Source organism: Myodes glareolus, chromosome 19 (genome assembly GCF_982192425.1).
Source record: "Myodes glareolus chromosome 19, mMyoGla1.1, whole genome shotgun sequence".
NCBI classification, from domain to species: Eukaryota; Metazoa; Chordata; class Mammalia; order Rodentia; family Cricetidae; genus Myodes; species Myodes glareolus.
Window position 1 is genome coordinate 46,915,464 of NC_142044.1, and position 12,278 is coordinate 46,927,741.

Consider the following 12,278-nt stretch of genomic DNA (forward strand, 5'->3'; position numbering starts at 1 on the left):
TGTCTCACAGCACCGGTCTTGGTCACTAAGTCTGCAACACCTCCAAATTCCCTGTCATCTGGGAATTGGGATCCCGACAATTCCAGCAGGACCAGAGACACTGGCCCCTCCCCCACTCCCTAAGCCCACACTACCCAACCCCCTCCTATGGAGCAATGTTCTCCACACGTCTCTCCTTCCCTGTCTACTCCTCCCTTGCCAATCCAGAAGTTCAAGGTCAACTTCCACCTTACCCACCTTCCTCCCCCCCCACCTCATCTTCCCACCCTTGGACCCCCTCTGCTCACTGGGCTAGCCCCTCCCAATCCTCCTCAGTCTTCTCCCATACCAGATCCCACCATAGCTCCGCCCTTCTCTGCCCTCTCCGGGAAGTCGATGACGTTATGAAAGTTCATGTTCCCTTTTCTCTTCCAGGTCTCTCTCAGATAGAAAAGCCGCTGGGTTCCTTCTCTGCTAATCCTTCTGCTTATAGTATAGAGTTTCATTACAGAGGCAAGACATTATGGCTCGTTCCCTCCTTCAGGGTATAGAAATGGTCTTGGAAAAAAAGTAGTTAATTTTAAAAAAATCCAGCCATTCAAACCCAGGCCTTAGCAGCTGCCCTAAGGCCACTGGAAGGGGGACAAGGGAAGCCAACCAACCACAAGGCTCTACCCTGCTGGAGCCCAGCCTAAGTCAACCTCACAGACAAGCTGTCAATCACAATGTCCCCGTGCTGGCTTGTCCTCTATGCCATGCCACGGAGGTCTGGCCCCACCACCAACATCGACTAGTGAAACTGTGCCAGCCTTCGAACTTCTCAGCCTTGCAGAGGATTGACGCCGCCCAGACTTGGTATATCCTGTAACCCTACCCGAACCTAGGGTAAAGCTGCAGGTAGCGGGTAAGTCCATTACTTTTCTTTTGGACACGGGAGCTACCTGTTCTGTTCTAACATCTCACTTGGGCCTTACGTTCCCCTCCCCAATTTCAGTTATGGGGGTAGACAGGACCCATTTCTCCCCACTTAAAACTTTGTCACTGGGACAATTTTTCTCTCATTATTTCTTAGTGATACCTGCTTGCCCAGCACCTTTACTGGGTCGAAATATCCTTAGCTAACTCCTAGGTCTCTCGAACCTCAATGGACAGGACCTCACATGACTTCTGCCTTCTCACCTTCCCCAAGGAACAGGTGCCTGGTGTTTCCCGGATGATAGTACACGTGATGCCTTGATGCCTTTCCAGCCACACCTCTCGCTGAGCGTGGACCCACCAACACCCAGCTCTCCCCTTCCCCACATCATCCCATGCCCGCAGGAAGTAGCCAAATTTGAGTCAACGCCCCTTTTTCCTAAGAGAGTCTAAATGCTAGTCAAAATGTCACCTCAGCTTCCCGTCACCCCTTTTACAAACAGTCTGGAATGTAAGTCCCGGTCTCTGGCCTCCATCTTTGGAGGCCCCGCCCCTGTGCCTGCCAAAACCTTGACCTCTCCCCCTGTCTCTTTAAACTGCTCCCTGGAAAGTCCCTTTGTGGTCTCTTCTCTTCCACACGCGCTCACGTGCGCACACACAGACACATACACACACACACCCTCCCTGGTCACATTTGCGGCTTCCCAGTTCCCCTCGGGACCACCCGAGAGTGTAGAAATCCCATTAAAACCTGGATATCCTTTAATTTGGCTTGCTGTGATTTGACTTGATTGAGATTTTTGCATCGGCAGAGAGCTGGCGGTAGGAATATTCCTAGCAAACACATACGATGACAAACTAAAAATCAAGTGGGGTGAAGTCCTAGAAGGCCACACTAGTGGGCAGCCTTGCAGGAATCAGTGCCCTGCCTCGATTTTAACACCCAACACAACCAGGATTTAAAACAAGCATGGAAATTGAATGTGGAGGTACACACACTCCTGTCATTAGTTATTTGGGAGGCAGGAGGATCAGGGACTCAAGGCCCGCCTCAGCGACAAAGAGAGTCTGAGGCTTCGTGAGGCCCTGTCGAAAAGCAAAGAAAGACAAAAAGAAACGTAAAAACCTCTGATGTGGTCGAGTTGCCTGCAGTCTGCTCCCCCACCATCCAGAGTCTCAGGCAGCCCCCCCCCCCATGCCTCCTGGCTGAGCTGGGCTCAAGCACAGACACAGGCAAAAGCTGCAGAGGAAAGGCCTGGACAGAGCAGCGCAGATGGGGGAGGGGAGTGGATGTAGGGAGCTGGAAGTCTCTGGGCCTGTGGGTGGAGGCTGCAAGCCTATGAGGAAATCATGTCTAAGTGTTCTCTGTGGTTTGGGATAGCCGTCCGCATTCTGATGCTGTCTCAAGAGGCCGCGGTGAAGGCTTGCCTGGACTCTCCTCTTCGGGTTTGATGCAAGCCAGGCGCTCTTCTGATCGCATGTGCGGCTGCTCTTGGTCCAAGGGGAATGGACTTGCTGCTTCTCCGCTGTGAAAATAGGGCATGCTGTTGGCTGGATATTTGGGAAACAAAATGCTAGTCTGGAGAACCAGAAAGAACAGAAAACTTAACCCATGACCATCTGAAGATGCTTACCCATAGTGATTTTCTTAATCTCGTCACTTTATCCCACATCAGCATCCCACACAATACTTTGGCTATCAGAGAACACTCCCCCTCCTGGTTATTCATTTTGTCTTTTCTTGTTTTTTTTTAGAGTCTTGCTATGTACCTACCCCAAGCTGATCCTGGACTCAATATAAAGCTGCTTGTCACTTTTCCTGGGGAGATGTGGACAAATATCTATTCATCCCAGACAGGACACTGAAAACAGACCAAGGAAATAGGTCCATTCATGTTTACTTGGTGGACCAATGAGTTTATTGGGGTCACTTACAGAAGTGTGGGAGAGAGGTTACTCAACAAGGGCATAAGTGAGGGGTTACTTATAGAAGCAGGGGATGCAAGGTCAGCTACATCGGTCAGCTGCATCCGTAAGAAGCCAAATCCAGCACCGTGATGACTCACGAAAGGCTGCATTCCTGTAGAGAGCTCTGTTAATGCCTTGGATAACCTTAGGGAGAGGTCTCGTGAATCTTGTAAGTTTCAGGAAATTCCTTAGCCCTGCAAACTTAGTTTATACTTCCTGGGCCTTGTATGTTTCTTCTAAGTCTTGCATCAGTGGCTCCCTCCTCAATTATAGTCCAGGCTCTGTAGTTTTATTCGGGTTGCTGTTGTTGGTTTTTGCTGTTGTTATTGTTAGTTTTCTTCCTTTTCTTTTTCTTTTTCTTTCTTTCTTTTTTTTTTTTTTGAGACTTTGTTTTCCTAAACAGAATTTACTGTCATTTCCCCATTTCTTCAAAACTATGTTGTAAGCCTGTGTGGTGGTTTAATAGGAATGGCCCCATAGGCTCATATATTTTGAATGCTTGGTCATTAGGGAGTGGCACTATGTTGGGTCCCTAGAGGACAGGCCTTCGCACCCCCACTTGATCTGTTTTGCACTCTTGTGGTTGGTTGAAAACAGGAACCAAAACAGGAACAATCTGTTGTTTTCAACAATGTTTTTAAGGCTGTTTACCCCTAAGCCATGTGAGTTATGGTGATGAGCTTCCTGCTTTTGCCAGCTCGGCCTCCCCTGCTGAGGGCTATATATACTGTGTGATAAAGTGGAATAAAGGCTTGTCTGTAGAACTGAAGTTGTGTTGTGTGTTAATCTTGACTTCCCTCGCTCAGAAGAATGACAGTTGCCGTGCTGGTACGGCAGCACACTTCTTGACATGCATCAGAGGTGTGGCCTTGTTAGAGCAGGTGTGGCCTTGAGGATGGGCTTTGGGGTTTCAAATGCTCAAGCCAAGTCCAGTGCTTCTCTCTTCCTGCTGTCTTTGGATTGGATATAGAACTCTCAACTTCTCCAGCATCATGTCTGTCTGTGTGTCACTATGACCCCCTGCCTGATGATAATGAACTATAACCTATGAAACTGTAAGCCAGCCCCAATTCAATGTTTTCCTTAATAAGAGTTGCCTTGGTCATAGTGTCTCCTTATAGCAATGGAATACTGACTAAGACATTCTCTAATGTTTAATCTTTACAGTCAGTCTGACAGGGTTTAGAATCACCTGGGAGACCACCTCTGAGTGTGTATGTGTGCCTATGAGTGTGTGTGTGTGTTTATGCCTCTGTGTGAATGTATATGTGTATGTGTGTATATGTGAGTGTATGCATGTGCTTATGCCTCTATGTGAATGTATACATGTGTATATGTGAGTGTGTGTGTTTATGTCTCTGTGAATATGTACATGTGTGTATGAGTGTGTGCATGTGCTTATATCTCTGTGTGAATGTATACATGTGTGTGTGAGTGTGTTCATGTGCTTATATTTCTGGGTGAATGTATACATGTATGTGAGTGTGTGCATGTGCTTATGTCTCTGTGTGAATGTATACATGTGTGTGTGAGTGTATGCATGTGCTTATATCTCTGTATGAATGTATACATGTGTGTGTGAGTGTGTGCATGTGCTTTTATCTCTGTGTGAATGTATATGTGTGTGTGTGAGTGTGTTCATGTGCTTATATCTCTTTGTGAATGTATATATGCGTGTGTGAGTGTATGCATGTGCTTATATCTCTGTATGAATGTATACGTGTGTATGTGAATGTGTGCATGTGCTTATGTCTCTGTGTGAATGTATACATGTGTGTGTATGTGAGTATGAGTGTGTGTATGTGTTTTCAGAGATGTTTAACTAAGTGGGAAGACCCACCCTAACGAGCAGCAGCAGCCTGTTTCTGCTGGCATCTCACACTGAAAGAGGAAAAAGTGAGCTGAGCACATTTGTCCCTCTGCTTCCTGGATGACTCACAGTGTGGCCAGATGCCTCCAACACTCCCAGCACCCCCAAACTGTGAGCCAAAATAAATCCCTCCTTCCTTACATTGCTTCTGTGTGGCATTTGTCATAGCCAGGAGGAGAAATGTAAGACAAAATCCAACACTTTACCCCCACACCCTTAACTCCCTCCACACCCGCTCACACCCACCCCAGCACGCTGTACCAAAGTGAGCATTGCTACAAGATGAGCTTCTGGTGTGAGTGTGCGTTTCTGCAGCTGTGAGCCATGTGCTGGCAGATAGTGGCATGCTCTATGAACCCCACTGAGAAGGCTCACCTCCTGAACTCTCTCCACCAGTTCTACCTCCAGAAAAGGCAGACATTTAAGCTGCCACCAGAGGCCCAGACTGCTGATTCTTCCCCAGTGGTGTTCATCCCTGACCTAAAACACTTAGCTCCCTCCATCTGCCTGAGGACAAGAGCCTCTGTCTCTGGGGCTGCTGGCTTTTGGGGTAAACCCTGTGTGGTTATAGACTCCCAGGGACCCAGGTCCAAAGCCTCAGCCCCTGGGGCCTCTTTAAGTGAGTACACAAAAGACGGTCACAAGACGTGATGTGTGGTCGGCAGGCATGATTGGTGATGGCCACTACATGGTCCTTTCTCAAAGCCTGTGTGCCCTGGCTGGCTGTGGCTGGGCTATTTGGGAGGACACGCTGTTCCCGGTCAGAACACTCCGGCCTCTTCCCGGAACAGAAGATGAAAGGCTCTGGGCTTCTGGACTTCGTTAACAATTCCTTTCTTCCCTTTGCCCAGTAGAAGTTTCCATTCAACCAGAGAAACATTTTTCAAATTAAATGTCCCCTCCCAGAACTGTTTGGCTTGGAGACTGAGAATGGATGGGAGCCTGGGGTTCCTCACAGTCTCGGAGAGTCTGGATATCTGTCCCCACTTTGGAGGCTCAGGGCCCCAGGGGCAGGCTGTTCTGCTTCCTGATGGGCTGAAAGGCCACTCGGGAGGAGAGCAAGGGTCAGTGTGCAACTGGTCAGTGGACACTGCTTCCGGCTCTGAGCCTCTGCCAGCCGTGGCTGGGGAACAAAGGAGGGGACACCAGGGAATCTCTGTCAATCATTTGTGTTCTTCACCAGTCACTCTTCCGCTTGACATGGAGTGCGGACTAGGCCGGGCTTGGAGACAGACAACGCTCTCTATCTCTCTCTCTCTCTCTCTCTCTCTCTCTCTCTCTCTCTCTCTCTGTCTGTCTCTCTCTCTGTTTGTCTCTCTCTCTCTCTTTCTCTCTCTCTCTGTGTCTCTCTGTCTCTCTCTCTCTCTGTCTCTCTCTGTGTCTCTCTCTCTGTCTCTCTCTGTGTCTCTCTCTCTCTCACACACACACACACACAGAGTCAGCACTGACATTCATTCACTACACTGAAAAAAACATATTTTCTGATTTCTCGTTGTGAGCCACAAACTGGGCTTGCGATTGACATTATAAATCTCTGTATCAGGTGTGTGGCTCACGCCTTTCATCCTGGCACTCTGGCTGCTGAGACAAGAGGGTTGCCCCAAGTTCAGATCTACCTTAGCCTACAGAGTGAAATCTTGAGTCAGAATTTAAAAAAAAAAATCTGTCAGCTAGAAAGTGAACTTGTCCTAAACCCTAGCTAGCTGAGGCACACAGTAGCCCAGGGAGGGTCAGCACCTGCTTAAGTCATACCCAAGCTGTCAGCGACTCTGAGTTCTTGCCCCTTCCCAAGGCAGGAATGTTGGTCCCTGCCCGGAAATCAGATTGGATTGCAGTGGTCCCCCCTGGGAGAATGAGGCAGTAGAGGGCCTGTGTAGAGTGCACGAAGCTGGATTCAGTCCCGGAGGCTGAATAAAAAGGAGCATGGTGGCTCACTCCTGTAATCCAAGCACTCAGAAGGTAGAAGCAGGAGGACTGGAACTTCAAGATCACTCTTGACTACAGAACGAATTCAAGGTCAGGCTCGGCAACATGAGACTCTGCTCGAACCAACGCTAGAGTCAAGCCCAACAGTTCATTTTCAACTGACATCTATGTCTGGGGGGGGGACGCAATTGTCTTACCTCAGTTCTGTCCCAACTAGAGAAGCATTGAGCCTATGGGGAACCCAGACCTGAGGTAGACAGAAAGGCCAGGAGATATATGGGAAAGACCAAACCCTAGAGTGTGCTCAGACCGCTAGAGTAGGGAGCCCACCGTCATCAGCCCAAAATGTCACTACTGTTCACCAGCAAGACATAGCAGGACTCTACAACAGGAGTCAGGGGAGCTGGTCATGGCATATACCAAATAACCCCACTGCTATGGAGACTGAAACAGAGGATTGCAAGTTCAAGGCCAGCCTGGGTTGCAACTCCAAACCCTATCTCGAAGAAAAGGGAGAACTACACCCGTGTACACAGCTAGGATCTTGTCAGAGCCCCTTGTAGACAGTCAGCACTCAGAGCCCACAGTCACTCCAGGCCTCTAGGCCAACCTGAGTCAGGCCGGTTCCCTGGGGTCCCTGTGGGCAGCTGATAGCAGCAATAAAGGACCAATTGCCTGATGCCCACTGGCACTCTGAGGCCAAGAGTTTCTTCCTCGTGGTCTCAGGCCTTCTCAACACCCTGCTACTTAATGAACCAAGAAACTGAGGCCCAGAGAGGCAAAGTGCTGCCTCAAAACCACACAGCACACTGAAGCCGAGCCTGGGCTGGCTGACTCAAGATCTGGGGTCCTTGACGCCATCTCCCCAGAGGCGTCCTTCAGCCAAGATACAAAGCCACAGCGGCACACTGGGCACACATTCTATCTCATTCGACCTCGGGAGTTGAGGAGGGTCAGACCTCCCTGGAACTTGAAGGGGAGAAATGTTTATAAATTGTCTGCCGTATGCCAAGTCCTGGTGTGGACACCAGGTCTCTGGAGACCCCAGTAGGCAAGGCAAGGCTTCCAAGAGCCTGGTTTCCAAGAAAGATCTCCACATTGGCCTGGACCGCTTAAGTCTTTAGGATCAAAGCGTTCACGCCAGTCTGCACTTCCTTTCTGACGTGGGCGAGTCCCTTTTTGGTTCAGCCCCAGGGATGGGGCTGAAGGTTCACACACCAAGACCACAGCCCCAGGTCTCCAGCGCAGCAGGAGGACGACCTGAGAAGAGGATGCTGCAGGGAGCCATGGCTTATGCATGTGCAACTACAGACAAACCAGGAGGGATGGCGTGTGCTTCCGGTTGCCTTGTCTCTCTGATCCTCTTTTCCACAGCTGGAGAACGGGGCAGGAGTGTTCCTGCCACACAGCATGGTACCTTGTGAGACACCGGGTTTGTGGGTCCCAGGAATTGAATTTATGTCGTCAAGCTTAGTCACAAGCGCCATCACCTCCTGAGCCATCTCGTTGGCCCCTCACCCTGGACCCTCAATCTCACACTCTCATCTTTGCATCATGCTATTCCCTCAGGTGCAGGTCCCACCACTGAGCTCTGTGAAGAGTCTTATAGCTGAGGGATGAGTCTACCAGTAGCATGGATCCTGGCAGAAGACACCAGGCTAGTGCAGGTAAATCAATGACTGTGGTGATAGAGTAGCAGTAGGAGCCAGAGGATTTGTATTGTCCCAGCAGGTTTCCCAGCAACCACACAGACAGAGCAATGCTGGCCCTGCGTGCTGGATACCAGATAGGCGCCTGGAATTCAGAGACCTGAGCCCTGGCTAGCAGGACTCAGTCATCCACTCCAGGGGAAGAAGCGTCTCTGTGTTTCCAGGCTGTTTGCTCGGGGTGTGTTGAGGAGTATCTTCCAAAGGTTCATAACCACCTGGAACCCGTGAACAGACTTGGGGTGGTGCGGGACCTTTATTCAGTGGGACTGCTGTGACACACGGAGGGAAAATGCCGCAATGGAACAGAGGTGGAGGTCGGAGCAGTGTGCAGTGCCCGGATTATAGCAGGCAGGAGAGGCAGGAAGGACCCTCTCTCTCCAGGGCCCCTCTCTCAAGACAGTACAGGCTCCCGCTCATACTTAGATTTCTGTCTTCCAGTTTCAAGAGCTGTGGAAAACATTCTCTTATCTTAAGCCCCTCCTCCCACTCAGCCCATGGGCCTTTGCCCCTACAGCTGAGAAAACAAACTCATCAATGTCAAATTCTCACAAGGCAAGTCCAGAACAAAGAAGAGCCCTTGCCCAACATGCACATGCACGGGAAAGCCCTGGGAATCATCTCCAACCCACCGTGATGGCTTTGCTCAGCAAGGCTGAAGACCCAGCATGTACATCAAGACCTTTTATTTTCTGCACCTTGTCCTGTCTTTGGGGATGTCTAAGCCCTACAGCCGCTGACTCGTTATGTGATCCCCTGTGCTCCCAAGGGAAATTCTTACTGCAGCTTAAAAGAAAATGTGAAGTCACTTCTGTATCGTTGTTCCAAGACGGATTTCCACTCAAGAGTGTTTGCAAAAGGGCAGTACAGATTTCAAATACTAAAATGCTAACATATCTAGGCTCTGCTCTTTCAGGAGACAGCAAGGCCAGAAGCCAGTCAGAAACTCTGGTCAGCCTTTCTCCGGCCCTGGGAGCTGCACCCTGAGTTGGCCAGAGGCTTCTGCACATCATTTAAAGTCAGATCGACAAATGAGCCCTGCTCAGCTGTCAGGGACACAGCTGAGGCCTGTCGTGGGCACAGCCTCCTGAGCCTTTGCTGGAGGAGGCATAAGTAGTGTGTCCTTAATAAGCGGCATCCTGGGAGTCCTTCATCCTCTTGGTTCCCACCTGATGGCAGCAAACCTTTTCACATGTGCGACACCCAGCACTCACACTGACATCCAGATTTCCAACAGTCTCATTTGCTGTTGTACTGACCTTTAAAAAAATGAAAAAGAAAAAGTCCAGCACTAGGGAGGCAGAGGCAGGCTGATCTCTGTGAGTCTGAGGTCAGTCAGGTGAATGTGGTGAGCTCCAGGCCAGTCACAGATACGCAGTGAGACCCTGTCTCAAAAAATAAACAAAATCTGCCCCAGTAGGGAAGGGCACCTCCTCCATGGCCAGGGTCATAATAGCCTCACAAATTTCCTCTGAATTCAAACATTCCACCAGGGCAGGAGACTCCTTAAGACTGAAGATGTCCACAACTCACCAGGTTCAGGAAGTTCCTGAAGCTGACCAGATGCACTAGGTTTACCCACCCCCTCAACATCAAATAAGTGATAAAGACTACTGAGGAGATGCAGATCTTCTAGACTGAGCTGCCTAGAAGATTCTCTCTGAACTGTTAAGCAGCCTTCAAGTCATACAGAGAGCTCCAGCATTCCAACTTTCTAACTAAGACACAAGGGAACAGAAAAGCAACGAATACAGTCTTCATGACAGGACCTACACACACTGACGAGACCATCCTGCAAGCATATTCGTGAGGGAGTTTCTGGATTGGGTTAACTGAAGCTAGAGGACCCGCCCTCAATCTATGTGACACCATTTAATGGGTTGAGGGACTGAGCTGAATAAAAAGGGGAAAGCGAGCCAAGCACCAGCATTAACGTCTCTCTGCTTCCTGGCTGCAGATGGAATGTGACCAGCTGCCTCATGCTTCTGCCACCCTGCTTGGTTCACCGTGATCACCATCCTTTCCAACTGCGAGCCACAACCACCCCTTCCTTAAGCTGTCTTGTCAGGAACTTTGTCTCAGCAATAAGAAAAATAACTGATGCACAGACCTAAACACCCGGAGAACATTCAGCGTAGGTGACCCCGGGGACTCTGAGAGCCGTGCCTGCAGTAGAAGCTCACCCAAGGAAGACCTCAAATGCTCCAGCTTCACTTGTTCTTGATTGACGTAAAAACCACTAATTTTGGAGGCCATGCGGCGGATATTTACTTCTTGTGAGCTCTGCTGGAGATAATAAGACTTCTGCCTGCTGTTCATGACGTTTCAGCTGCCCTTGTTTTCCCGGACCCAGAGGCTAGTTTTGTTGAAAGTGCTGACTCTTCCCTCAGCCCTGCAGATGTCAGAGAGGACTAAATATGGATAGAAAATCATGGCGCCTCTGCTTGTCTCCTCTGCTGCCTCAGCCTTGGGGTTCAATTTCTGCTGACCTCTGTGATAGACTTTGTGATAAATTAAGGCTGATCACGAAGGCAGCATCGCTCCCTGGCCAAGTGCCTGTGAGTCTCCAGTTATTCACTACTTCCTGTCCATCACTCCGCCCAGTTCCTCTTGCCCCTCCCTGGGAGAATCGTGTGGATCATAGCCTCAGTTCTAGTTTCATTCTGTTGCTGTGATAAAACACACACACACACACACACACACACACAGAGAGAGAGAGAGAGAGAGAGAGAGAGAGAGAGAGAGAGAGAGAGAGAAACAAAACAAACAAGCAAACAAAAAAACCCACCTAACTTAGGGGGAGGAAAGGGTTTATTTGGGTTAAACTCCAGGTCATAGTCCATTGTTGAGGGAAGTAAGGGTAGGCACTTGAAGCAGAAACCGCAGGATAAAACGGCTTGCTGACTTACAAGGCTCATACTTAGTTTTCTTATTCAACCTAAGCCCATCTGCCTATGGAATGGTACCTCCCACAGTGTTCCGGGCTCTCCACCATAAATTAACAACCAAAATGCTCTACCATAGACATACCCGCAGGCCAATCTGATCTGAGCAATTCCTCAGTTGAGACTTCCTTCTCAGGGGGCTCCAGGCTGCATCAATATGACAGGTAACGCTCTCTCTGATACTCTCTCATCTTTAAGTTAGCTACCTTTTCAATCTTTTCCTTTGTTCCAATAACTTGCCCTGATCATTAACTTTCTTCATGGTGAGCAATGAGCTTGAGTTCTGTAACAGAAGGTGGCCATGCTGATATTCTTCATGACTTCAGGCCCCCCTAATCCAGCAACCAGGAGCATCCACCATGGGATGAACTTTCACACACTCTTTGGAAGAGGCCAATCTAAGTAGAGAGCCATTGACTCCTCCCTGCCCAGCACCTTGCCTCAACTTTCTTATGGGAAGTCACCCTACCGAATATGTAATTCGTATATACTGGAAGGTGGTGGAAGGAAACTAGCAATGTTGTCTTGTAACATGAAGGGCCTGTTTGTTGGGGTTTATGTCCTGCCCAGTTCCCCACAGCTGGCAAGCCCCAAAGAAAATCACACAGAGATCTCTATAAGTTATAAAACTGATTGGCCCATTAGGTCAGGCTTCTTATTAGCTCTTGTAACTTATATTAACTCATTATTCCTTTTTTGTAATTTTATTAAATTATAAAAGTTTCCATATCCGCCCCTCCTCCCACCACCCTCCCACTCCCCTTAACTCATTATTTTTATCTATGTTAGCCACATGGCTTGGTACCTTTCCCAGCAGGGCCGGTCACATCTTGCCTCTTTCGAGTCTGTTCTCATTGCCCCGCCTCTACTTCCTGTCTGGTTGACCCACCTATACTTCCTGCCTGGCCAATCAGCATTTATTTAAAGCATGATTGACAGAATACAGACAATTCTCCTGCAACAACGCCT

The 12,278-nt window shown here is 49.2% G+C and overlaps 1 long non-coding RNA gene across 1 annotated transcript; it reads left to right on the forward strand.

The window, feature by feature from the left end:
- Positions 1-239: 239 nt before the first annotated feature.
- On the forward strand, positions 240-3,631 carry LOC148118990 (uncharacterized). The gene is made up of 2 exons (XR_015735669.1): positions 240-883; positions 2,650-3,631. It is a non-coding gene; the product is annotated as an uncharacterized LOC148118990 (long non-coding RNA).
- Positions 3,632-12,278: the final 8,647 nt, after the last annotated feature.